Raw genomic sequence first — 26,886 nt, 5'->3', positions numbered from 1 at the left:
GGCTAGCTTTACAGCGGAGAAAACAGAAACAGCACAGTAACCAAGTGATTGAAGTTAGCCGCACCAGTGATGAGATAAACTGACATCACGTGCCTTCTGAGAAGATGCACGGAGAACAAAACACCACTTCTAAAGTATTCCTGCCAAAAGTGCATAAGTTGAATCTAATCAGGAGAAAACCTGAGACAAACCCAAATGGAGGGACAGTCTACAAAATGACAGGTCTCGGGCTTCCCTGGTGGCGCAGTGGTTGGGAGTCCGCCTGCCGATGCAGGGGACACGGGTTCGTGCCCAGGTCCAGGAGGATCCCACATGCCGTGGAGCGGCTGGGCCCGTGAGCCATGGCCGCTGAGCCTGCGCTTTGCAGCGGGAGAGGCCACGGCAGTGAGAGGCCCGCGTACCACAGACACAAAAAAAATGACAGGTCTGTTCTTGAAAACGACATCCATGTTATGGACCAAAGGCAGGTGAGGGACTGCTCTGTATTAAAGACAACCAAGGAGGCATGGCAACTAAACTTTCTTTTGCCATAAAGGACATTATTGTGATAATTGGCAAAATCTATAAAAGGTCTAAAGATTAGATAATATCATCGGTTTTAACTTCCTGATTTTGGTACTTGTGTTGTAAGAGAATGTACTTAGGAAAAATTAACTTCTTTATCCCTAAACACTTATTTAACATGTGTGCAAATAATTCTCAGAGAGTTCAGGGGGGAAAAAAAGAACCCCCAAAACAAAAAAACAAGTGCTCTGTGTTTGTGTGGGTGAGACAAGAACTGAGCAAATATGGTAAAATGTCATTTGGGGGTGTCTAGGGGACAGGTAATTAGAAATTCTTTGTCCCATTCTTACAACTCTTCTGTAAGCCTGAAATATATCAAATATAAAATTAAAGAGAGAAAAAAGAAGGAATGGGCATAAATACCCACAGCGATTGTGATTAACGTTTAGGGTTGATTGATATTCCCCCATAGGACCCAAGTTATTGCACTGTGACTTTACTAGTCTTAAAGATAAAAAATGATCCAAATAAAGTTTCACAGCATGTCAGGGGCTTTAGGCGGAAAGACAGGTAGATTCAGAGGGAACGAGGGTCCCAGGATCCCGTTCTCCACCTGCCCCACCACGGGCTGTCATCACGGAGGTGATGACAACATTTTTACTAACAGCATAATTAGATCAGAGAAAACTCCCTTGGCTAAGATTCCTACAGGCCCCGACAGCAAGACAAAGGCAGGAGAGGCCTCCCCACTCTGCCACCTGCAGTCTGGGGTTCAGCGGCCTCAAGTGAATCGCAGGGCTCGGAGAAAGCCTGGAGAGACGGAGCAGAAAGGGCTCTCCGTCTCCTCACTGCCTGTCTTCTGTCCGAACTGAGGCTGCTCCGAGGAACCTGCCCCCCAGTAACCGGACTGCGAAACATCCAAACCCCAGGCCTGCACTGCCCCTCAGGTGGTCTCTGGACCCACAACCACTGGTCCGGTCTCTGGCTTCAGCTCGAGGTGGTGTGTGAGGCCCTTGGCATGAGAAGGCTCAAGAATTCACCGACCCTCCCTCCCGCTCAAACTCCGCTGGGCAGGGATGATTCCACATGGCCACAGTGAAAGCCAGCACCAGCCCAATGGCAAGGCTGAGGCTCACAGCAGGATGTGAGGGTCCCAGAGCTTAACATGTCCTCCCTGGTGGCCCAGAGGCAAGGCCTGGCCAGGCTCCCAGCTACCGCCGGGTGGGCTGACCCTGGACAGCAGTTCACAGGCCCTGGGCAACGCCGCCTCTTAAAAATCCCACATTCCTCACAGGTAAATGACATCCCCCCCATGTAAATTCTGCCCAACTGGTCACTCTCTGGAGAGGACAGAAAACTGTCAGTAGCTTCCACAGAGAAAACTTTTCCTGTAACTAACCTTGACTTTCCAACATTCTATCAATCCTTATAAAAACTTAATATACCTCTTGCCTCAGGTAACATCCTCAGCTAATTTTGCCTCTCCCCCGAGACTTGATCGCAGTGGCCAGGCAAAGTGTCCGTGATAATCTTCCTTCGGCCGGTTTTCAAAGGACAAGGCCAGCCGGCTTCAGCATTACCTTCTACTCTTCACGTGCCTGCTGCCAGAAAATTCAGCTCAGAAGCTGTTTCTCTGGGAGAGGGCTTCCCACAGCCCAGAAAACAGGATTTGTGTGTTCATTCCTCTGAACCACATGGCGGGGTAGTGCCTGCCTGGGACCCAGGGCATAGAACATCTCCCTGGGTGGCCATCCTCACCATTCTGTAAGGATGTGATCCAGGACAGCAGGGATACCCCATCATCCCTGCATCCCGGGGGATGATGCTGAACACCATTCAATAAAGAAAATTAGCTAAAACTAGCACCAGTAAAGTTAGACTAGTATTTCACCTTAGAATTAAAGGTTTCCATCTGACACCAAAAACATAGATGTAAGACCACCGGGGCCAGCACACAATCGCTCAGAAAAAAGCTCTCGATTTGACTCTGGATCAAAAGGAGTCTCCAGACATGTGGGACGTGATGGGAGAGACTCTTGAGGAAACATCAGAGGCCCATCGCAGGCTCCTCCAGGAAGCCTCCAACTTGGAAAGATGACTAATGAATAAGAGCTTGGTCTGAGGGTGTGTTCCTGCAGCCCTATTGGCCCAGCCCTGGCCCAGCCCTGGCCCAGCCCTGGCCCACCCCAGGCTCCGCCCCTCCCCTCCCCTCCCCTCCCCTCCCAGAAGGAAGGGCACTACTGGGAGTGGTTGGTACCCTGAAGCCACCTCCCCAACCCAAGGTCCACACAACCTGTCTTGGGGGCCCGTGATGGTGGCCCCACTCTGGCAGGATTTCCCAGGCCACTGGGGTTCTCAGAAGCCCCCACGACCCTCTCCCCCTTTCCATCCTTTGTTCACTGGCAGAGGGTGGGAGGCCACAGGGCAAGTCCTGACCTGTCCCCCCCACCCCCAGGAAGCAACGCCCTCATGCCTGCCCCTCCCTGTCGCCTTCCCTCCTTCAGCCTTGCCTTGCTGACCATAAGGGCTCCTTCCCTCCAAGGCACTTTGTGATCCCCAAAACACTGCCCCACTGCTGCCCCCAATCTACCCCCAGAGGTGCCGGCCTCTCCAACTGCTACTGCCACCTGTTACTGCCGGTGCTGGACATACATGCCCAGAGAGAGCTCTGACTTCGCCACGTCAGCAAATCTGCAAATCCTCGCCAAAGTGCACTTGCCCTTGAACACTCCCCAGGCTTCATGCAAACAAAGCCCTCTCCTTAGCAACAGCTTGCGAGGCAAAACCCAAAGGTGACCCAATGAGGAGCTGCTCCGGAATCCCGGGGCTCCTGGCCACCAGGACCAGGACAGAAGTCACCTTCCACCCCCCAGCCAGGACACCAATATGTAAGGATGAAACATGAAGCAGATTGCAAACAGCTGCCCAGGTGAAGTTTTAAAAGATAAAGTTTTATTTCAGTGGCTAAGAGAGAAAGTGGAGAAAAGGCGTCAACATTTTTACTAACAGCATAATTAGATCAGAGAAAACTCCCTCGTCTAAGATTCCTACAGGCCTACAGACAGCAATTTAAGCAGCTGAGAAAAGGCGGGGAAGACGAAGTCATTACAGTAGCCTCCCACCTCTCCCCACGCGTACGGCTGATGTTCTTTAATGACAATGAAAGAAAGCTCTGAGGACATATGGCAGGGGGAGCTACCCCGTGTGCACCAGCAGTTACAGAAAGTGTTCAGTGGGGATTCTGCTGTTTTAAAGATCCCATTAACCAGAGACAATTCCATCTCACACTCCAGGCAGAGCTGGTAGCTTTAAGCCATAGTTATTTAGGCTGAACAGCTTAGATCAGTAGTTCTAACTACAAAGTAAAAGGATTTGTGGGGGGCAAAGGAGCATGTTAAATGACACCACAGGGATATGATCAGTGAAACCCAGAGTGCAGGAACTCTGAAAGACAGCAGCAGGAAACCTTAGGGAAATCTACTCCTCCAAGTTAACTCAGACATTCTTGGCTAAAATGAGTAATCTTAATGACTATATGGACCCACAACCATATGGGCCCACTTACATGGTCTCCTTGTATCTATTCTTGCCTCTTTCCAAACCATTTTCCAAAGACACTTAGTGGTCTTTCTTTTTTGGGGTGTGGAGTGGATCTTTTTTCAGAACTTAAATCTGACCATATCACACTGTCCTTGAAACCACTGCTCCCACTGCCTCGAAGGTCAAGAGCAGGACTCTGTACGATGGCCAACGCGCTCATGGCCCCCTGCTGTCCCCTCGCTGCACCCGCAGCCACTGCCACACTGCTTGTTGCCCCAGGGGCTCTGCCCAGAGGCCCTTCGAGCAGATCTCCATGAGGCCGCTGTCTCCCACCAACCCACTCTCAGCTCCCTCCTCGGAGGCCGCTCTCAACAGCCCCACCAAAGTGGCTACTCTGTCCAAGACAGGGCGTATTCCCAGCCTGACGTACACACCTTGCAGGAAGACAGTCATCAAGGGTGTACCGTCCTCCAGAACACAAGTTTGGTGACAGCTTGTGATCGGTATGCACAAAGCCTAGAACACGCACACGTGTGTGCATACACATACACACAATGTTTAAAGTATGAAGAGAGACACACGATTTTTGAACGGATGTGCGACCGAGTCTGTAGAGAACACATATTAATTCTGTAGCCTATCAAATGTGCCTTTTACTCTAGCCAGGGTTCATCAATTTGGGTCCTGAGATATAAAATTGGTATTAGAGACCCGAAGGCCGCACTCTAATTTCTTCCCCCCAAATATGCAATAGAATACGAATAATGGCTCTCACAAAACATATTTATCATGTGTGTCCCCCAAAAAGCCGAGCCGTACACAGAATATTTCTGAGCCTGATAATGTGCTGCAAAACATTCTCTTTTTAGCTTTGAGATATTTGCCCTTGACAACACATTTTAGACTAGAATAAAAATTGTTTTCCTTTCCAATATTCTTGTGAAAAAGCAAACACGACTAACAAGATTTTGTTTTTAAACAACCAGAGATTCCGACCTATCAGAAAGTTGATGCAAAAAATTTTTTTAAATCAGGGCAACAAAAATGCCTGATGGAATCAGTGAAATTATTCTCAAAAAATCTGACCAAATGTGGTGAACTTGAAAAGCAACAGCCTGACCAGGGAAAGCCTGACTCTAGCGGGGAGGAGTCAACCCAGGGTTATTAAATGACAATTTCGTCAGCCTAGAGCCCCAAGTCACCCACCCTGAAGGTCTCGCTAGAACTGTCCCAGTCACCATTTCTGTTGCTTCCCATTCCTGAATCTACACAAAGCGTGTGGACCAGGCACAGCTCCCAGCGGGCCCACCATATGCCCAAAGGAACAGAGAGAAACTGTAAACCTTCAGGGAAGAGAACAGAAGGAATCCAGTGGTTTGAACCAGGCTGAAGCCAGGCTGCCTCCTAAATGGATCTACACATCATCTCCTGCCGTCCTAGCTCCATCCCACACATACAGCAGGCACTTGATAAATGCCTTCTCAATAAAAGAAATCACCACTTGCAATCCGCTGCTCAGAGGAACCGCATTATGGGTGGAATCGACTCGTAGGAGGATTCTCACCTTGGCCTCTGCTGGTTCAGCTTTCACAAGACCCTCACCCTCACCCCCATATAAGTCGGCGCTCATTTTGTCCCCGGGAACACTTCTGGCCAGGTCCACTTCTGCATTTCTCCACTGCTGGGACACCTGGTTCCGGGGGGCAGTTCCAATGCCACAGTCCTTGAAGATGACAACCAAAGCTGTGGTTGCTACAGACAGGAGCATCTGCTTGTGTGGGCGGGGCGCAGTGAGGTGGGGCAGGGAAGGAACAGGTGCAACAGGAAGGGGATTCTTCTTTAAAGAGAGAACCTGTGAAAGGCTCTGAGGAGAGGAATAGGGTTTGGCTGATATATTAGGGCCGTTAAATGCAAAGAATATGTACTATGAACTGCATTCTATGCTCTTAAAGCGTTATATGTGTGTATGTGATTACAAACATGGGGAGAATGTGGACTGATACCAGTTGCTGAAAACACTGGGAAGACGAGGAGAATGACACCACCAACAAAGCCAGCAGGTTGGTACTGTGATCAATCACTAGGCGTCCAGGCGCTGGGTCACCCAACGTACAAGCGTTAACTCACTGAGTCCTTACAAGCCTTATCGAAAGGCACTACTGCCCCTGTTTTTAAGGGGGGAACTGAGGCACAGAGAGGCTCAACTATTTTCCCAAAGGCACACAGCAACCAAAGGGCAGCTGGACACTAGCATACACTGTGCTGCCAAGAAACACAAAAATGGCGCCGGGGGTGGGGTGGGGGGTGTTTACAAACATCTAAAAACAAAGCAAGTACACAGACCCACTGACATAGAATCCTGTGTCCACACATGTGCCCAAAGACAATCACAGGGAAATACTGGATTTGTCTGTGCACAGTCTGCTGTATCAAACGGGAATACAGGGATAGCAGGATTCTTTTTGGTAAGCCAACAGAAAAATCCCTGTGTGCTCACACACACGTGCATATTTTTAGGAGAAGCAAGGAGAAAGGACAATGACGTCATCTTGAGTTAGAACAATTAGCTTTGCTTTTATAAACCTTGTACTGCATTTCTTCCCTATTCATTAAGCATTTGACCCTTCTGGAAACATCAAGATGACCGGCAATTTTTTCCCTATTTAAAAAAAAAAAAAAAAAAAAAATCAACATATATGCATTACAGAACATTGATTGGAGTGACGGGAGAATGGGGAAAAAAAACCCCCCAAATTCTAACTAAAGATAAGCACTATAAAACATTCATTATCATATTCCCCCATGAGTATTTCTCTGGCTTTATTCATAAATGTACATTCAATACTGGATCTGTCCACTTTAAGACAAGCCTTCTACTTATGTTATTTCAAACTGTGAAAGCATCATTTTAAAAAGAATGAGTTATTTTCCCACTGTTGGGTGCTAAAGGCATCTGTCTTTTTGCCATCAAATAACACCACGACGGCGGAACATCTTGGTGTATTAAAGCTTTTCTGGCACTGGGTGGGGAAGGGAGATTAGTAGGTCAAGGGGCACGCATTCAATTTTTGGAAGGCGACACTGGTTTCCGCATCTGAAGACTCTAATCACTTCATACTCACAATATCTGATGGTGTCTTATTACCATTTCTCCCATGGACACAACGGGCATGGATGCGCCCACCTGCCTGGACACCACACACACACACACACACACACACACACACGACAGAGTCTTGTCCCACTGGGTTTAATTCTGAAGTAGAGTCAGGCCCCTGGGTGGCCTCAGAGGAGAGCAGAGGTGGTAACACCACCCGCAGGTGCCAGCCTCGGGACAAGTCCACACTGGAACAGACTGGAGCAGACCGGTTTCTCCCATCATGCGCCAGATGAGGGTGCTGGCCTATGTTTAGGAGCCAGGATGCTTGAAATATACCCACGTTCACACACTAGGCTGACACTCAGTGAGATGCTCACCAAACCAGCGGCGGAGACAACAGGAACACGGACCGGCCCCCGCAGAGGTACGGCAGCAGCCCCTGCTCCTGAGGTTTAAGGGCGGCCCACGGCCTACCCCAGCCCAGCTCGGACCTCTGGGTGGGGCATGACCGGTGCCCAGAGCTTGGCGACACTGCATGAACCCTGCACCCAGGGACTGCTGGACCCGAGCTGGCCAGCTCTTACCTGCCTTTTCCTGGAAAAACCTACAAGTCAGAGCCATCACCACCTGGCCTGCTTTCTCAGCAAGCACCTGACACCCCTAGTACTGGGTTCAAAACACCCTAAGATTTGGGAGAAACAAATCTTCACTGTGTCCTGTGCTCTGAGGTGACATCCACAGGGATCCTGGGGCCCACGAGCAAAACAGAAGACAAGCTCAGTAACAGAGTTCTCACCAAAACCACGCAGGCCCCAGTGTCCTCTGTCACCCACGTGCTGCTCTGGTCCGAGCACGTTTGACCCATCCTCTGTCTATGGACAACCACAGCAGCGGGTCTTATTTTAGGCAGATTTTCCACATTAGAAAGCAAATTGGTTAAAATGACTGCACGATACACCTCCCACTCGTGACGCTTTAATTCAAACTCAAATAGCAAAGCAGGAGAGTGGCCTGTTTAGCCCATTTATAGATTTATAAATGTCCTTCCTGACCAGCACCCAGGCTGCCCCGCCCCCTCCCTTCTTCCAGACACACAGCTGGGTAGGAATTCACTGACCTAATATTACTGGACAGATAATTCTTTGCCTCGGGGAAAGACTGGCAAAGCCCATGGCATCTGCCATTTCCAATCTTTGTTTTGAAATGGTAAACAGGGGCTCATGCCAAGCAGCTCAGGGGCAAGCAGGGAAGGCACTCCTCTCTAAGTGAAATCTTTAAAATCCACCTATAGCATGGGTGGAGGCCCCGCTTTGCATCGGAAAACCAGGCGTCTGATTCAACTAAATCATCTCAAAGCCAGCGACAGAGAAAAGAATTGAATTAAAGAGTTGCTGTAACTCATTCAAGTGAGATAACAACCATCCAGTGGGAAGCAAAGACAGTGCTGTTCAAACCCGCCGTCTTCCAGAGATAGTGAGGAAAAGGCAATATAACGTGGTTCAAAGGACAGATGGGACTTTCCTAATTGTCCCCAGATTCCTAGCAGCAGGGGTAGTAACTAAACGGTTTCAATTAAAAGTTAAAGAAACAGGGAAAAGCAGGCGGTAAGTCATGCCTGGTGCCAGTAAGGCTCCTTCAGTTCAGTCTGAGGGATGCTTTGGCCCAATTTCAGATGGCCCGGTGTCAATGGCACATGAGCAGGGAGGCCATCCCAAAATGTCACCGTGACAAGGTGACAAATCTGTCGGATGCACTCGCGAACGCCCGCGTTGAGTCTGAGGGGGTTAGCGGGAGGCAGGACTGCACCCCAGCGCAGGGTCCCCTCCAGCGCTGAAGCCGCCGCCTCCTCCACCACCAGGACCAACAGGTTACAAGGAAGCGAGCCCCAGGCAACACAGGTGTGCAGGCCGTGTGTTTCCCAGAAGGTGCAGAAATGGCTATAAGGTGATTTCCAGGCTGCTCCAGGCGCCGCATCCACATGATTCAAGTGCAGTGTGACGACAGGCACCCCCAAAGCCAGTGATCCCAAGTGGGGACACTTACACCTAAGGCACATCAGGCGACACACCGGACACGCTTTGGCTGCTGCACTGGGGCGGGGAGGAAGGGTGCTTACTGGGACCTGATGGGTGGAGGCCAGGGGTGCCACATTTATCCCCCAACACACGACACCTCCCAACAAGGAACTGATGGGTCCCAAATGTCAACAGCGCCAAAAGCTGAGTAGACTCCCTTAAAGGAATCCTAAACTGAAGTTTCTGAGATTTCGAAGGAATAGGAATGCTTAGGAATGGCTGGGGTTGATGGTACACAAGTTAATTTTCCACAATGTGGGACAGAAGAGACATCGCTGATGTGAAGGCGGCTGATGAAAGGGACAAGTGGGGATAAAAGAAGGGAACCGACCAAGTGCATCCAGTGAGCAGAGCAGAGAAGGACAAGTGTGAGCTCCCGGCCACACGAGAAGGAACCAAGGTGCGCGGGGCCGGGTGATGCCGACCTGAAAAAAGTGCGTTCAGTGGAGAGGATCTGACCCCGGGCCTGACCCATAGCTCAGCGCAGCCGAAGCAGAAGCTGAGAAAGCAAAGAGCTTGGGTGACCAGAGGATGAGAGCAGCCTCCTAGGGCAAGTCTCTCAACACGCTCCAAGTTCACATTACGTTTCCCAGCCGTGCCACTAACTGCTCCATGAGCGAAAGTTGGGACACACACCTACAAACAGACCTCAGGAAAAAAGACCAAATCCCCAAACGTTAGAAGGTCCCTTACTGACAAAGGCATAGAGAGGGGTGGAGAGTCTCAGAAAGCCAAGTTCAACAGACAAGAACCTAAAAACCAGCATCCACCAGCCCACTCTCAGGATGTAGCCTCTTCTGGGCCCAGCGGTCTAACTGGGTGGGGGTGGAGTGGGGGGCAGGGGTCCTTGCGTCCCCCCTGGGAGTTAAGTCAGTCTTGCCAGGTCTTCACTTGCTCAGCCCTAAAGGAGTCCTTTCTAGGAAGACCTTCAAACACCACATCCAGAGGCAAACTGGAAAAATGGAGAACCGGGCTGGAGTCATCTTTTCCCTCCCTTTTAAATACTCGTGGGTTTTCTGTCCTCATTGTAAAAACAAACAGATCAAAAACCAAATGAAACCAAAACAAAAACAAAAAACCCATAGAGAAATACATGTAGGAAATCTGGGAATAAACAAGAAACTTGAATATTCCATAATTACACGGCACCACTACTACTTAACTTTTTGTCATTACAGTTAATATTTCCTGCGCATCTTTTTTCTGAGAGTAGGTCAAAGTGGAAGAGAAGACACTGAACTCAGTTTTTTCTTTTTTGCAGAACGCGGGCCCCTCACCGCTGTGGCCTCTCCCGCTGCGGAGCACAGGCTCCGGACGCGCGGGCCCAGCGGCCATGGCTCACGGGCGCAGCCGCTCCGCGGCACGTGGGATCTTCCCGGACCGGGGCACAAACCCGTGTCCCCTGCATCGGCAGGAGAACTCTCAACCACTGTGCCACCAGGGAAACCCTAAAGTAAATTTTGTGTGTGTGTGTGTGTGTGTGTGTGGTACGCGGGCCTCTCACTGTCGTGGCCTCTCCCGCTGCGGAGCACAGGCTCCCGACGCGCAGGCTCAGCGGCCATGGCTCACGGGCGCAGCCGCTCCGCGGCACGTGGGATCTTCCCGGACCGGGGCACGAACCCACGTCCCCTGCATCGGCAGGCGGACTCTCAACCACTGCGCCACCAGGGAAGCCCTGAACTCAGTTTTGAACCAGCACTAGGGGGGGGGAAAAAAAAGCCCAGCATTATGAAAAGTGAAAAAGAAAACAAAAATGCAAAAGAATATGGTGATGATGAAAAGCTCCTGCATGATTTGGGACAGAAGCCTCAGGAATCTAATACTGATTGATCAAGATTTCTTGTTTTCCAGCTCAAAAACAGGGACAACAGATCTACCCAGCCAAACCCACAGCCAAACAAAAGCAAAGAAAATAAAAGTTATCAGTCACTAGAATACGGAAGAAATCTTGCGCTTGGTTACAAATCTCCATGTGGGGGAACCTCTACTGGGTCAAGTTGTGTAGACACAGCTCTGCCCAACAAATCCTCTCATTTAAGACAGTCACGTACGTCATGGCTTAGAGAAAGACAGTAAAAGCTATAACTCAGGTAAGAAATACAAAAGTCTACGAGGAAGTAGAGACTTGTTTAGTGAAATTAACTAGTGGTTTAATGGGGGGAAAGCCTGATATACAAGGGGGCCCCAATTTCTTCAGAGAAATTAACATTTCAATCCTGTTTTTATCTAGAAGTCATTAAACTGTGCAATATGAATTACTGGAACTGTAGCAGAGAATTAACTCTATTCATCAACTAAGTCCAAACACTTTCAAGTGCATCTGTAATGAAAAAATAGCTCTACATTTCTATCTCTTCTCATTAAAGTAAACCGGTTTTCCCCCTCTCAGTATATAAAACTGTCTTCTCTTTATACAATTTATATTACCATAAGCTGGCTCACATTCTAAACTATTACATGCCTCCAATTAATTTTTGCAGCTTTTGCCTGAAAATTTAATGAAATAGTAGTGTATGAACCTGCTGACTCTAGATTACGTGTGCACCCAATACTAATGTTGGCGTCATAAAATCATCTGATCCATACTCGATGAGAGGCTCCTGTCACCACAGTGGGAAAGGTAATGTGCGTGCCAGGTTCACACATTTTCCTCTTTTAAATCCAATTATAAAATTTACTGGTCTCAAATTAAACTGTCCCTACTTGTCCACCTGGGAAAAACAGAGAAAGAAGCAGCACCGTCTGTCTAATTATCTCCCAACTCCATTTCTTTTTTTTTCTTTTTTTTTTTTTTTTGTGGTACGCGGGCCTCTCACTGCTGTGGCCTCTCCCGTCGCGGAGCACAGGCTCCGGACGCGCAGGCTCAGCGGCCATGGCTCACGGGCCCAGCCGCTCCGCGGCATGTGGGATCTTCCCGGACCGGGGCATTAAACCGTGTCCCCTGCGTCGGCAGGTGGACTCTCAACCACTGCGCCACCAGGGAAGCCCCCCAACTCCATTTCTATAAACATTTCAGCCAGCAGCTAAGACGGATGACTGTTTGTCTAAGCCCTCCGCTCTCCACCATGGGAGCTAAGAGTCTGCACTCATCCAAGCCAGTCCCGAGAGGCAGCCAAGGCGAGCACCCAGGAGGACGGGGTCCGAGAAACCCCTCACCCGGTCCAGACGCAGGCACCCCCAGGGCACACATGCCACAAGAGGTCCACACCCCACACCCCCCTCGTATGCGTATGCAGGAGTGTGTGTGTACACGTGTGTGCGTGAGTGTGCACATGTAGGAGTATGTGCATTTATGTGAGTGTGCATGTGTGCAGGAGTGTGCACATTTGTGTGTACCTCTAAGTGCGCCTGAGTGTACCAGTTCAGCCAGAGATGAATAGGTCATAGGTGCTGGTAACTCGGCGAGACTCAATAACTACCCCTCTGCAGTGATTACCTTTGGCCAAAGGGTCTAGGTTCAAACAAAAGGGAAGAGAGGCCAACAGTAAAAGCAGTACTGGCACCAGTCACTAACCACCACTCATGAAGGACTTACTATGCACTGTGACTTCTCAGCTGCCAGTCACTGGGCAGGTGTGAGGCGGGATGTGTTCAGCCCAGGGAACGGTCTGTGGGACCTTGGGCAGATCACTTCAGAATGCACAGCCCGTTCCCTACCTGTGTTTGTAATGATGACACCTACACACACACCATCACTGGAGGCTGAGAATTAGTGGTAACAGGAGGATAACAGCACTGAGCAGTGTCCAGGGCATGGCCGGCCCTTAATACATCACTTGGCTGGACTCTTTATGGTCAGCAGCCTGCAGGAAGGCCAGGACCTGGGGAATCAGAGGGCCAGGCTTCCGAGGAGGGGAGGTGAGAAGACCCTGCTGTTCATTCCTCTCCCCTGACTTGCCCAGTCCCCAGCCTCGTCCTCACAGTGCCAGCGAGCCAGCGTGGAGGCTGCTTCTGCTGAACAGAGAGACAAAAACAGGACAGACACTCTGGGGTTTGAGTCCCCCTCCCTGCAGTGGTCCAGCCCGGGGGCTTGGCTACTGCAAAGTTCAAGAGGTTTGTACTGGTCTGGGGCCAACCCCTGCTGGGCCCTTGCGGAATGGAGCTCTGCACCCCATACACAGAACTTGTTGCGTTCACCTGCCTGGGAGCATCTGGGTCGGGAAGCCTTCTCTTAGATGTTTGTTTGTAAACAGACTTAGGAGTCTACAGTGAGAGGACAGCCATCAAATCAGCCGCTCAGGTACACTCAACAGCAAGGCCACATTTATACCCAACGTCCAAACAGTTTTGGGAGATGGGGATGGTGCACGACAGGCTGGGTGTGCAGGTCGAACCCAGACCTGCGTTCAAACCCCACCTCTGCCCCTGCCAGGAGCCAAGAGAAGGCAATTAACCTCCACTATCCATTAAAATAATAAGGATAAATAAAGATTCCCCCCCTCCAACTTTGCAGGACTGGCCACACATATGAGACCGAATGAGGCTGTGTGCCCAAGAGGGATGGGAAAGCTCAGAACACTCGGCTCACCTGGCTTCCTTCTGAGGGCAAGTGCTGGACCACTCTGGGCTTTTCAACTCTGTGCTCCACGGCCAGGGAAGGCCTGTGACGCAAGCCCCAACGCCCAGGCACACTGAAGGGACCTCCTCCCTCCCCCAAGTCAACCTGGAGCATTTCCCACCAACTGCTGGGGAAACTCTCCTTTGCCAGGAGTCAGCATTTAAAGGGAACCCTCACGCCCAAGAGAAAAAGACAGGACACTTCCTGGCTACAGGTTTGCAAGAAAAAAAGCTCTTGAGTTGCCAAAATCACCGCCTAAGGGAAAACACAAAGGTGCCCAGCTACCAGAGAAGGGGGCATCTCCAAGGAAGACAGAAGGGTTCTGAAGACTGCCCGAGCCCAAAGTCACTTGCTCTGAACCCCTCACTCCAGCCAGTCTGGTCTAGGCTGGGGTGGGGACAGGGGCACAAGACTACAGCTGGCCATCCTCTGCATGGCCTCAGGTCCCTAGGAAAGGACCCCAAATTGCACACGGCCAAGCCCTGGGGAGGACACAGCAGGTCTCAGCAAGGTCACAAACAGCGAAAACATTTTCTTATGTTGAAGATCGGAAGCTATTAACTGTGTTACTGGCAAGCACAGATGTTGTCTATATCTAAAAATTCCCAAATAGATCAATTAGCATATTATAAAGAATTTACTTTCATTTTCCCTTGACAGATCATAAAAGCCAAAACACAGCTCTCAGTTTGAAACTGACAAGTGCATATAGCAGGAGATGCTCTATTAAATGGAGACAACAGCAAAAGAAAATGGTATTTATAATGATTAGCCACCTAATTAATTCTAAGAGTAGAATGTCAAAAGCTATAAATCCATTTCTTTGGTAACTGAAGCTCAACATCAAACAAGTCACTTCTGCGCGCAGAAAGGAAGCCCTAAAAATTCCTGACACCTGTGCCCTGCAATATGGCTGTCCCATTAGTTTTCCAGGTAAGGTACTTGAAATGCATGTGAAAAAGCAATGGAAGGATAGAATTCAGGGGGAATAAATACACATGCACACACACGGAATTAGCAGCAATAAATTCTAAAAGGAAAACAGTTTGACTGCCACAAATGTGTATTCTTGGATATGTGTTCACTTCCTGTGAATTAGCTCAATTTAAAGAGAGAAATCCTCAGGACTTCCCTGGAGGTCCAGTGGTTAAGACTCAATGCTTCCACTGCAGGGGGTGCGGGTTCGATCCCTGGTCAGGGAACTAAGATCCCACATGTCACGAAGCAACTAAGCCCGCGCACCACAACGCAGACCCCGCCTGCCGCAACTAAGGCCTGCCGCAGCTAGCTAGCTAAATAAACACATACGTGACAGACATACATACATACTGGGGGGAAAAAAGAGAGAGAGAGAGAGAGAGAGAGAGAGGGAGAGAGAGAGAGAAATTCTCAAGCTTCTGCCCTATGAGGAAATCTGGAGCCCTTAGTGTTTCTTCAGCTTGGGGTGGCGGGATGTGTGTGGAGGAAAATTCTAAGACAGACAAGGCTATAACAATGCTATTATCCTCTGAAACGTTATGCATTTTCCTAACCTGTATGTTTAGAGATGACCCTTTGGGGGAGGAGAAGGTGGGGATGAGAAAGACAGAATAAGAAACCATGAAACCAAAACTGATTTAAAAGATGCAGTTGTCCTTTCTCTTCCTATAGATTTTGCAAATCGAAACCTGCATTTAAATAGAATATTTTTAATGTGAAAAAAACCCAGGAAGCCCTAGGGTACAGAGGTATTGCGTTCAACATCTATGGGCACAGCACTGCACTTTAAATGAGATGTGCCATCTTGAAATTTACTGGATAGATTACACATTCCAAATTGTCTTGCTATTACTACTATTTTTACTAAATTCTTCTATCCTAATAAGTGTGTTTCTTTTACGGCCAGGCTTGTTAATAAAAGTAATGGGATATTACATCATGCTATCTATCAATTGAATCTTGAGAAAAGATTATACCGATCCAAGGATCTCATAAGCCCCTGGCTCTGATAATTCCAGCCATTATTCAGTGTGAAATTCAAACAGTCTGAATTCATTAACATTGGTTGTTACAAATCTGCATTTTTAGACTTTGCCATAAAATGCAGTCCAAACCCGGTGACCTGAATCTAACAGCCTTTCATGTGAAGTGGCCGTGCTAACTGGCCTCTCCCAGCGCTGCTCTCAGGATGAAGCCCCATGTGCTTGGCCCTCTCCACGGCTGACCCGGTCACCGCTGGGGAGGGTCAGGCCAACTCAGCCTCAGCCCTGCGGGTCACACTTAACGTTCAGGCAAATTGCAGAGACCCGAGCCACTGACAGGAGAATGGGGACCCTCTCCCAGAGAAGGACACACATCATCAGACAGGTATCCAGGTAGCCAGTCACACCTGGGCACAGTACCCTGCCACCAGCACCTCGGCGCCACCGTGGCTCGGATCAGCTCACCCCCACGAAATGAAGAGCTCAAACTCAACACGTGCAACGTGTGCGAAAGGCCTCGGGGAACCTAAACCTTCATTCCTTGACAAAGAAACACCATTACCAGGTTGCTGGGAAAGGAGATGGGTTCCACTTCCAACATCCCAGGAGGAAAACATGACAGAACTGCCATGAACCAGGAAGTCTAGAGTTCTATTCATCTTCCATCTCAATGTTCCTATCAGCCAGACTAAGGTGCCTCCTTGGAGAGATACACTCTGTGCTCCAAGCTCCTCCAGCCGTGGGCAGGTCACCAGGGCTTCCCTCCAAGCTAAGTGAAATGAATGACTATCTCATTTACTGATGCTGTTAATAATGATGATAATGATAGTGGTCATTCTCTATTAAGCCCTTACAATGTACCAGGAACTTGCCAAGTCCTCCTCAATGACAGTTTCGCTGAACCCCCGCTACTCTGAGATTTAGTACTACTTACTATTCACCCCCATTTGACAGAGAGGGATTCTGAGGCACTAAGTGCAGTTGACGCCATCCGAGGTGGCCCAGGACACGCCCTGCAAAGCATTTCCTGGCACTGCCTTCAGGACCTCTCCCTGCACCCATCACCAAGCCCACGGCCAAGTCTTTGCCTTGGCAACTGGAATCTTTACCTTCCCTGTGCAAAAACAAGACGGAGGTGGGCTTCCCTGGTGGTGCGGTGGTTAAGAATCCGCCTGACAATGCAGGGGACACGGGTTCGAGCCCTGGTCCGGGAAGACCCCACATGCCATGGAGCAACTAAGCCCGTGTACCACAACTACTGAGCCTGCGCTCTAGAGCCTGCGAGCCACAACTACGGAGCCCGTGTGCTACAACTACTGAAGCCCGCACGCCTAGAGCCCGTGCTCCGCAACAAGAGAAGCCACCACTATGAGAAGTCCACGCACTGCAACGAAGAGTAGCCCCCGCTCGCCGCAACTAGAGAAAGCACGCATGCAGCAACAAAGACCCAATGCAGCCAAAAATAAATAAATAAAATAAATAAACTTATTTAAAAAAAACAAGAAGGCAGTGCCAAAGCCATGGGGCTCTGGAGGGATGCCTGTTATGATGCAATCCCAGACTAAAGAGCTGGGTGGTTTCCCAGCCAAGTCTAAGGCCGCATCACTCTGCTCTATTTAAACACGCAAGCAGGCTTTCCAGCCTTAAACAGGCCTCTGCAGTGCTGCCACTGAAGCCTGTGGGAGATCAGAGTACAAATCAGTAAGAACCCTCTTTCCCAGAGGAAGCTGTAACCCTATGTCGTGGTTTAGAGGTCATCTTCTGCTGTAATTAGGAAGTGGAAGTGAGTCTGAATTATGAAAGGCTAGGAGTCCTGTACTCTCAAAGTTAGGGTTTTTAACAAACATGGGACTGGGGTCATCAGATACGCATACACAAAATACCAGTTTCCAAATCTCCAAAGGCAGGCAAAGCACACAGCCACCGTGATGGGTCCACGAAGGAATCTGATACACCCTCCATCTGTCCTTCAGTCCCAAGGGACCTGGGACTACAGGTCCTTGTAATCCCAGCTCAGATTCAATCAAGGCGGCTGAATCACAACTCCGCCTCACCCAGGAAGCCACCACAAGCACAGCACCCCAGAGGACAGGAGAGTACAGCTGGGTCCCCAAACCACACAGAATTCAAACTCCCCGCCCCACCTGTGTCCCACCTGCAAGTAGGGGAGGCAGGGACATGCTCTCCAGCCGCGGAAAGCTCGGGAACATGGACATATTATTTCAGAGCACATACACCTCCTCCAAACAGGTAGTCCACCATGCTTGTTTGCCTTCCGTCAGCAGAAAACACAGCCAGCTGATGCAGAATCAACCCTTCCTTCCAGACAGATGCTGGGACGGTTCCTGCACAGGTCCAGCCATCCCACACCTCGCTGGTCCCTCTGCAGCCTGGGATTCATTCATTCAAAAGAGTCCTGTGGCATCTGTAACGTGCGAACCATGTACAGAAAATCAAGGAGGCCATGAGGACATCGGATGTGACCTCTGCCTCACAGAGCTTGTGAAAATCACTCTGGAAGATTCCATGTTAACAGAGTACTAATCCTGAATCCGAGTCCATTTACAAAACCTTTGTCTACTTTCACCTGATAGAGTCAGAAGCCTCAGCGTCATCGGAGAGTCTGAAGTCCTGGGTTTCTGTGTTATAATGACTGGGCAACCCTCCTGCACCAGCGAACATGAGTGAGGACCCAAATGTGTTAGGGGGGTGATGGGCACCCAGCAAAGACAAGCCCAGTAGGTTATCAATATTGATTAAGAGATGCAGATGAGGCCAAGGGCATCCTGAGTCAATATCTTGCAGGACTGAGCACCCTCCCTCCCTCCCACAGTGCTCTTCCACATTTCCATTCCTGGGTTATGGACACCTGTCTTCAGTCTGCAGAAGGGGTGGGACACAGGTGGCCGTGACCGGATGAACCGAGGGGCAGCCAGTAAACCTGCATTGCCCCAAAGCTCCTCCTGAGAGGGGGGAAGGCCTGTTTTGAGGCTCCAGTACCCAGAACGAAAGCACTGCCCAGCAAACAGCCCCCCCGCCCCGGACCTGACGAAATGGATCGCTGCCCTGTGCTCCTTCAACTGAACTTTTCAAGGAGTTGCAGGTTACACCCTGCCCAGGCCAACAAAGGTTTCCTTTGAGTTAAACAATGTATAGCTGAACCAGAAGAAGGGAGGCGACCACAGATCAGGTATTGAGTTACAAGACACAGGAACCAGATATCTTTGCCACGAACTCATTTTCTGCAAAGCTCCTATATTAAAAGACAGCACAATACTGTCCGATAAATCAAGGCTGCTCTAAGCGGATCCAACTGGAAGCTCGCGAGGACATCTGATCCACCAGCCTCGAGAAAAGGCGGAATGGGGGATCCCGGGTGGGAGCCACCGGAGTTGATCAGTAGACACATATGAAGAAATGGAAATTAAGCACTGGGATCAGATGTTCGGAACTGCTACTCATCCGTGGCTTGTGTTTTTCACCCCCACACATTCGCATTTTTCCCCTAACGTTCTATCTTCTTGCTGAATATAATTAATTTTAACAGCTTCTTTAACTTACCCCACAGGTTGTTGCTGTTTCCTTTAAACAGAATACTGCTGAGAAATTGATTTGTTTGCTCCCTCTGTCTAAAGAAACCATGTTATGAAATATGTATAAATGTCACTGTTCGGGTGGCTGCTGAAGAGAAGTACAGAAAAAATGTTCCATTTTACCTCCTTGCACGGGGGTCCACTCATGGCAGACATTCTCGTCTGTTACCAATCTGCCTGCACACACAACCAATGAATTACGAAGCATTTTCTTTTTAAACCTCCTATTTATCTTTAACTGGTAGGAGTCTAAGAGAATTATCTTTTTTTTTAAAGGGAATTATCTTAATTGCTACGTAGAAAGAGTGAATTGCAAATGTGTTCAGTTAACCAGGGAGACTTTGTTTTTAACAGCACGGGGCCAGGTGGGAGTTGCCAAGGTTGCCAAAAATAAAGGGATCAATCAATCAATAAAGCAAATGTGTTGAGCTGCTTGTTAGGTGGACGCCAGGGAAGGGGGAAGCCACAGGCAACGGTCCTGGGGACAACCTCCACCGGGGACCACTGAATCCTCAGACATTTCCTAAAGCCTTACTTTGGAAAATGCACCAAATCAGGATCCAGAAATTAAATGATGAAGAACTCTGTAAGTACCTCGGTTCTTTCCGCATCACGTGTGGGCTCTTTCTTGCGCTGTGGAGTATTTCCTTAGCATTTGCAGCTGAGGAATTTGAGGCTAAGTTGAAAGTAATGCCAGATTTACACTTGAACCTGGAGAGATGCTGTGTTCCTCCACAAAAATCTAAATGGAATGATCACCAAAATGACCTAAAAGTAAGATTATATTTTAAAAAGATGTTATTGGCCCAATGCATTCTAGAAATAGTAGTTACATTGGCAGTGGTAACATACAAATGCTAAACAAAAAATATTTATACAAAGAAATAAGCTCTTCCTCTCTCATTAATGACACGCAGAACGCTGGATTGAGACCCAAACACCTTTAAATGAGAAAAAGCTCATTTCCCCACCCACTCACACAGCGACATGAACATCCTCAGTCTGAAACTTACAGCAAACATGAACTATCATTTCCTTCAACATGCCTGGCCCTTACCCCGCGCAGGCTTGCGCCTCCATCCACTCCTCCCGTTCTCCCTCCCTCTCACACATACATGCTCCACGTCCCAGGGAAATGGTAAGGAGCAGACCAGTGACAATGGCCTCTAGTTGTCCCATAACCTGGGGCTGCTGTTCCTCTGTCTACTGGGAGGCCAGGGGCAGAAATGCTTCTGTGTGGGATCTGTTCAGGTTCCCATCGTGGCTGGCCTTAGAGGTGCTTTCCCTGCACACAGTCACACCCCTGGGGACAAGGGGCAGCCCATGGTCAGCCCCCCTTCCCACGGACCAAGTGCTTGAGGCAGGGATGGACTCCACCATGCACACGAGAACATGAACTTCCCAGAAAGCTGAGGACCTCAGAAGTCATCACGACAAAGTCGTCACTACAGAGGGCTCCTGCATACTGGCAAAGCAAGTCGCAGGACTGTGGTGTTTCAGCAGAGGGACCGAGGGCACCCTGAGCCTGGGGTTACAGCATCAGTGTCGAAGCCGCAGGTCTACTCATGGGCCCCACGTGCTGGCATATGATCTCAGCATCAAGTGCTTCGCTAATAAAACAGGGATCTTGGGGCTTCCCTGGTGGCACAGTGGTTGAGAGTCCGCCTGCCGATGCAGGGGACACGGGTTCGTGCCCCGGTCCGGGAAGATCCCACATGGCGCGGAGCGGCTGGGCCCGTGAGCCATGGCCGCTGAGCCTGTGCGTCCGGAGCCTGTGCTCCGCAGCGGGAGAGGCCACAGCAGTGAGAGGCCCGCGTACCGCAAAAAAATAAAATAAAATAAAATAAATAATAAAACAGGGATCTTAGCCAAGGTTACAGGATCTTGGGAAGAGAGGGCCACGTACCTAGTGTGTCCACGCGCAACGCTGTATGGTGCACTCAGTATTGACCCAAGCCCTGCTCCACCAGGAGAGAGGGCCGTGGCCCCGCTGCTCTCCTGTGGCCGCAAGGAGCCATCCCTCCCAGGCACAGCCCTCCAGCAGGAACACAGCTTGGTAGAGACCCTCCCTGGCCGGGAACCCCAGGAAGTACAGGCAGGCTGGCTTATTGCGGACACATGGATGACAGAGTTCCGGGCCTCCCTGGCCTCGCTGGTTGATTAGAACCAGTCCTGAGGGCTGGGAGGTGGGGACAGCATGAGCAGAGCAGAAAATGACCCACCAGAAGGTAGGGGCTAGGGGCCTGACCCCCATGTGACCGGGACAAGGACAGACTTTGAAAACAGAACAAAGGGACTAGGTGGATGATCTCTCTGGTCCTACCCAGGAGCCTTGCTGGGATCTGGAAATTCCCTGGAGGAAAGGACAAGGGCTGAATCAACACCTCCCAGAGAAGGGCTCCTACAGGAACTTGGATCTGCAGCTCATGAATAAAACACAAGCAAGAACCAAGACCCCAGAGCTCCAGCTGAGACCCCTCCTCCCCTCTCCGCAGACAGCAGGGGCCGAACGAAGCTCCACCAACATCTTCCCTGCCGCCCCCATCTCGGCCTCCTGGCTGTTTCTCATCTAGAGAGTACCCTGGAGATGAAAGGCCCAGCGTATGTTGCTCTGGTTTGTGTTTTCCGATGTTGGCAGTTGTGCCTCTAGTCTAAAAACCGGAGCAGGATCACACGTCCCTAGTGCAGGCTGCATGGAAACAGTGGACGGGTGATGGCCAGGGCAGGCCAAGAACTCAAGGGGACCCTGGAGGCCACAACACGAGGACCAGCATGACCACAGCCAGCTCCCTCCAGTGCTCAAGCAGCGAAAGTCAGACTCACTGCAAGGTGTCGGCATTTATTTCTGGAGTAAAGCAATACTTTCCCTTCTGTTTTGGGGGGAAGAAAGCTGTGTTGGCAGAAACAGGGCAGAGGCCCTAATGGGGCCCACTGGCCCACTAAAGCCACACTCAGATCGGAGCAGCCTGGACCCTACAACAGACCTTGCAAGGCCCTCCCCTCTGAGTCACCGGCACCAGGGGAACCTCAGATCACCTTTCCCTGGGGCTTTGTGGGGCAGGTCAAGCTTCCACATCATTATTGCAATCTGTCAAAATAAAGCAGTGCACAAGCCTCTCTGGGTGCAGGCAGCCGGATACGCTGTCACGTCTTTGACAAACCGCAGCCATCGCTACGCCACCATCATTTTACAGAATAAAAGCTAAGGGCTGTGATTTGCATTTCCACTTAGCTGTAGACATTTGACAAAAAGCACTTATTTTTCCCTGACACTTTTGTTAAAATTACAAGGTAACTTGGTACCACTACAAATATTAATGCTTAATAACAAAATGGCACAAGGAAAAACCATGACGATCTGAGCCACTGGAGAACCAAGTCTGGTTCCAGAAGTCCGCGAACCACAGAGCATGTCGGGGTTTCACTGTAACAAGCAATGACGTACGGTATGGATAGTAAAAGCAGAACAAAATGCAACAGATCTAACTGTAGCATGCTGTCATTCATTAGTGATGACCAAATGAGCCTCTTTGCACGGGGGGAGAAGGCTGACATGTCTGATTTGAAGTTATGAAAAGAAAAAAAGCCACAAACCAGACTATCAGGTCTAGAATAATAGAAATATAATGCTTTTAAATGAGGGCACGCACAAATATACTAAGAGGACAAAAATGACGTATAAATGGTTCTAGCACCACACAGGTTTGCCGTTCCAAGACTGTGACTTTTCATGAATTTTGTGTTTTTTGTCTATTTCCTTCTCTTCTGCCTACATTAAAAAGGATTTGTCTAGGAGATCTCAACAGGTAAGGTACCAGGTTGAAATCAACATGTGGTCCCTTGCTCTGGCTGCAATTCAAGATACCACCCCTCTTGTGTTGCTAGGTATTGACTGCAGTTGGGGCTGAATGAGTAGCCATCCAACGAGTGGGGTACAATGTACTGGGCACAGTGACAAGCCACAGAGGAAAGAGCCAAGAACTAACACATGCTTCTGGGACACGCGAGAACCACACCCTGTGAGTGTACACGGGGGTGGTCAGGGACGAAGGTTAACCCACTGGCAGGGTTCCCAGTGCTGGTGAGCAGCCAGGCCATCGGGGTCACAGTCAATGTGGGTGAGGTCACAGACACCACGAGGCATCCTCCAGGCATGGTGGCCATGCTCTAATGAGGGCCAACTCCAACTTTACACCGACCTTCTCAAGCTCTTCCAGCGTGCTATCAAAAACTGTTACCCCAAATTATGCCCAAAACACATAAGTGCTGAGAACCATTGTACAAGGCCAATTGTGTGAGCGTGCTAGGTGCTAGGGAAAAATTTGCTATCAGGAATGGTGTTGCAATTTCATTCTGATATTGGATGCATTTATGCAATGGTAATGTTCCTCTCTCTGAGATAGAGATCACTGATAAACAGGATCCCACAGTGGTTCAATTATTAGGTTGAGTCAAATGAAAATGCTGTTATGTAACCATTTCTTGATATTTAAAAAGTCCATTTCATCCTTATACTGTGGATTTCCACATTCTTATCTTTAGAGGGGGTAGTCTTCCAACCCCGTGGTGTCTACAAAATGTACCAAGCATCACTCTCAAGTCTTGGCACCCAGCCGAGACGCTCCCTCAGGTGAGCCTCGGGTGACTTTCTGTGAAGGACTCGAGGATCGGGCACTGGCAGTGCTTGGACATGGAACTGGACAACCGCGGGGGTCTGACGGATTTCCATCACTGTGACCCACTGAAAACATCTTCAGTGCCGTTACCCAATCCTGGAATTAACACCCCACCAACCCCGGGTCCACAAAGAATGTGTACAACAGCATCCCGGCCTGAGAACCCCGGGCAGATTCCAGCACACAGGGTCTTTAAAAAAAGGTTTCTTTTAGAAGAATGAGTGAGAGCCAGAAAAGAAATAAATGTTGGCCTTAAAAGGCAAAGTTGAGTGTATACAGTTGAGAGTGGCCATCGTGACTAATAGATATACCCATGTCCCACCCCCAAAAGAAGGTTCACTATTTCTAGTTTCTCATCTCCCCAGTACAAAGATTCTTAGAATTGTTCAAAGATTACGGAGTTGTCTCTGATAAGTAACCCTCTGTGAACTTCATGCTCTGCCGTGGCCTTTGGCCGGGCAGCCTTCTCAAATCACTCTTGGGAAAGGCTTCCGGGTTTCTACAAGGCGGGGGGCTCATCGGGACCACCCTAGTACCACTACTCATGTCACAAATAAGGCCTCCCAGAGGGACCTGCTGGGGAGTGGGCTCCATGAGCCCAGGTCCGGAGCAGCAGCCCCGGTGTTGGCAACTGACCCTCCTCCATGGGAAGAGGCAGTGAGACCCTTCCCCAGGCCACACCCACTCGTTGGGTTGAGACTGAGGGTCAGTTCGGGCCCCCTGGCGGTCACCGGCTAAAGCCGTGCCTAAGGCTACATTTTAAGGCCAACATTTCTTTCTGTATTATTATTTATTCCAGACCGTGTGTGCTGGAATCTGCCCAGGATTCTCAGGCAAGGAATCCTGTTGTACAAATTCCTTGTGGGCCTTTGACCTTTCTCCAAACCTGAGGGTCTGTCCTACTCAATACTGCAGGGAACAAGCCTGGGGGTTGACAGAAAGAACAGTGAGAAACGGCTCACACTCTTTTTTCTGGCTTTAAGATGACATTGTCAGCTCAAGGAGAAAACATTTTTTTCAACAGGATAAAAATCAATCATTCCTGAGAAGTTGCCACTCTGAGAGTCTAAGATCTAGGTTTTGTGGAAAATGGCTAAAGGCATGTTGAAATGAACTCAGGACCCCCAAAAGTCCTTGCTATGCAGGGAAGACTGAACTCTATTCATTGGTATTTTCTCAACCATACTCCAAATAAGCAGACAATTGAAGGCTCTCCTCAGCACACATCCCACATCCCTAATCCATTCCACCAGAAAAAAAAAAAAAATTCTATGTTCAAGACATCCTAGAGGTTGGTAAGTCTAAAAATCTTAGCTCATTAAAGATGTGCCATCAGCAGCAAGCTGCTGTCTCCCTAAAGACGTCCATCTACCATTTTGCCCAAGCCACTCGGGGTGGCGTGGACTGTTTCCCCAATTCATTTTTATTCTTTGTAATTAATATGTCGAGAAGTCCTAACACGGCTCCATCCAGACTCGAGTTTCCTGGTGTAATTTCCCTTGACTTATCTCTATAGCAGCAGCGGCAGCAGCAACAATCACTTTACACTGAACTATATTGCTTCAGAGTTAATTACATGTATTTTGCTTTTGATAAATGAAAATACCAGATGCAATTAATTGAAAGACAATCAATATGATCCCGCTATTAGACATCCCGATGAAACATCCAGAGGCTGCCAACGATCCACAGTCATCAACAAATTGAAAACACATTCCAAAGGGGATTTTGAAAAATCTGAAATTTTACCTGGAGATATTTTACAATAACTCACCAATATAAATGTGTCCACAAACTCTATAGTTCACACGATGGGCTGTCCGTCTTTTTCAGAGAATCCAGCTTCATTGGTTCTAAACCATTTAAGGCGATGAAACCCTGAAAGCAAAATGAACTGGATCAGTGAAGCTGAAGCAGTGATTTTTTCCTTGTTTACATCTAGCCATCCTTTAATTGCATTTTTCCAACGCCTTCGATTCTAAGCTACCAGAGGTTATTAAACGGTTTCATTAAAAATACTATTTGTCTTGCTTTAGTCACACACCAGATCAAATTAAACAGTAGAGCACCAGAACAAATGAACTCTTTCCATCTATTTTGACACGAAGCCAAGTGTGCAAAACCAGAAGGTGATATTGTGTCATCGCCGTGAAAATGTCATTTAACTTCTTTGCATCTCCAAGTAGCAAGCAAAGGGACAAAACAATCATAATCTTCAAGCAAAAAGTCTTACCAACTGTTTGAGAAATATGGAATTCAGAAGCCCACGGTTTATAAGTGCTATTAGCATAAATGCTGACAACTGTTAATCCACTGTAACTGATGAACGGTTGCAGTTGTCATTAAGAGAAGGCACTTTAACTTACTACTGAAATTGATTACTCAGTTAAGAATTCAATCCTAATGTTCGATAAAATTGCACTTTCTTGGCAAAGGCAATGTGAAATGAGGTGACGCATTAAACAGCACTCACATTTATTTTACTATACATGGAACGAAGAGGAAATATATGGGACCATCCACATTATCTGAACCACTTCCTGTGCACACAAAGCAGTAAGAGGGGGCAGGCGAGGAAGTTACTCCTCCCCAGGGCTGACAGAAAAGGCAAACACCTGGGCGGTAGGTATCTTTTCTGTGCCTTTCCCATGAAGGACAGGTGCAATTTCAATATTGGAGCTGCTATGGCACCAGGGGTGTCTGTGTTTTAAGGTAGTCCTTTCTCAAGTCCCGTGAGAAGGAACTGCTGCAGCCAACCCTGACCATTTCCAAGCCCACCTTACAATCAGTCAGGATACAAATAGTTGATTTTTTTTTTTTTTTGTACGCAGGCCTCTCACTGTTGTGGCCTCTCCCGTTGCGGAGCACAGGCTCCGGAC

General features: G+C 49.0%; 1 protein-coding gene across 3 annotated transcripts in view; it reads right to left on the bottom strand.

The window, feature by feature from the left end:
* Positions 1-26,886, bottom strand: part of CTBP2 (C-terminal binding protein 2) — a 166,538-nt gene that overhangs the window by 90,810 nt on the left and 48,842 nt on the right. For all 3 annotated transcript variants that reach the window (XM_007468723.1, XM_007468724.1, XM_007468725.1), the window contains exon 2: positions 25,782-25,885. The gene's annotated coding sequence lies outside the window, so the exon portion shown is untranslated. The remainder of the gene's footprint in view (positions 1-25,781; positions 25,886-26,886) is intronic.

This window comes from Lipotes vexillifer, unplaced genomic scaffold (assembly GCF_000442215.2).
Source record: "Lipotes vexillifer unplaced genomic scaffold, Lipotes_vexillifer_v1.1 scaffold741, whole genome shotgun sequence".
NCBI classification, from domain to species: Eukaryota; Metazoa; Chordata; class Mammalia; order Artiodactyla; family Lipotidae; genus Lipotes; species Lipotes vexillifer.
This window is presented reverse-complemented; position numbering and strand designations above follow the sequence as displayed.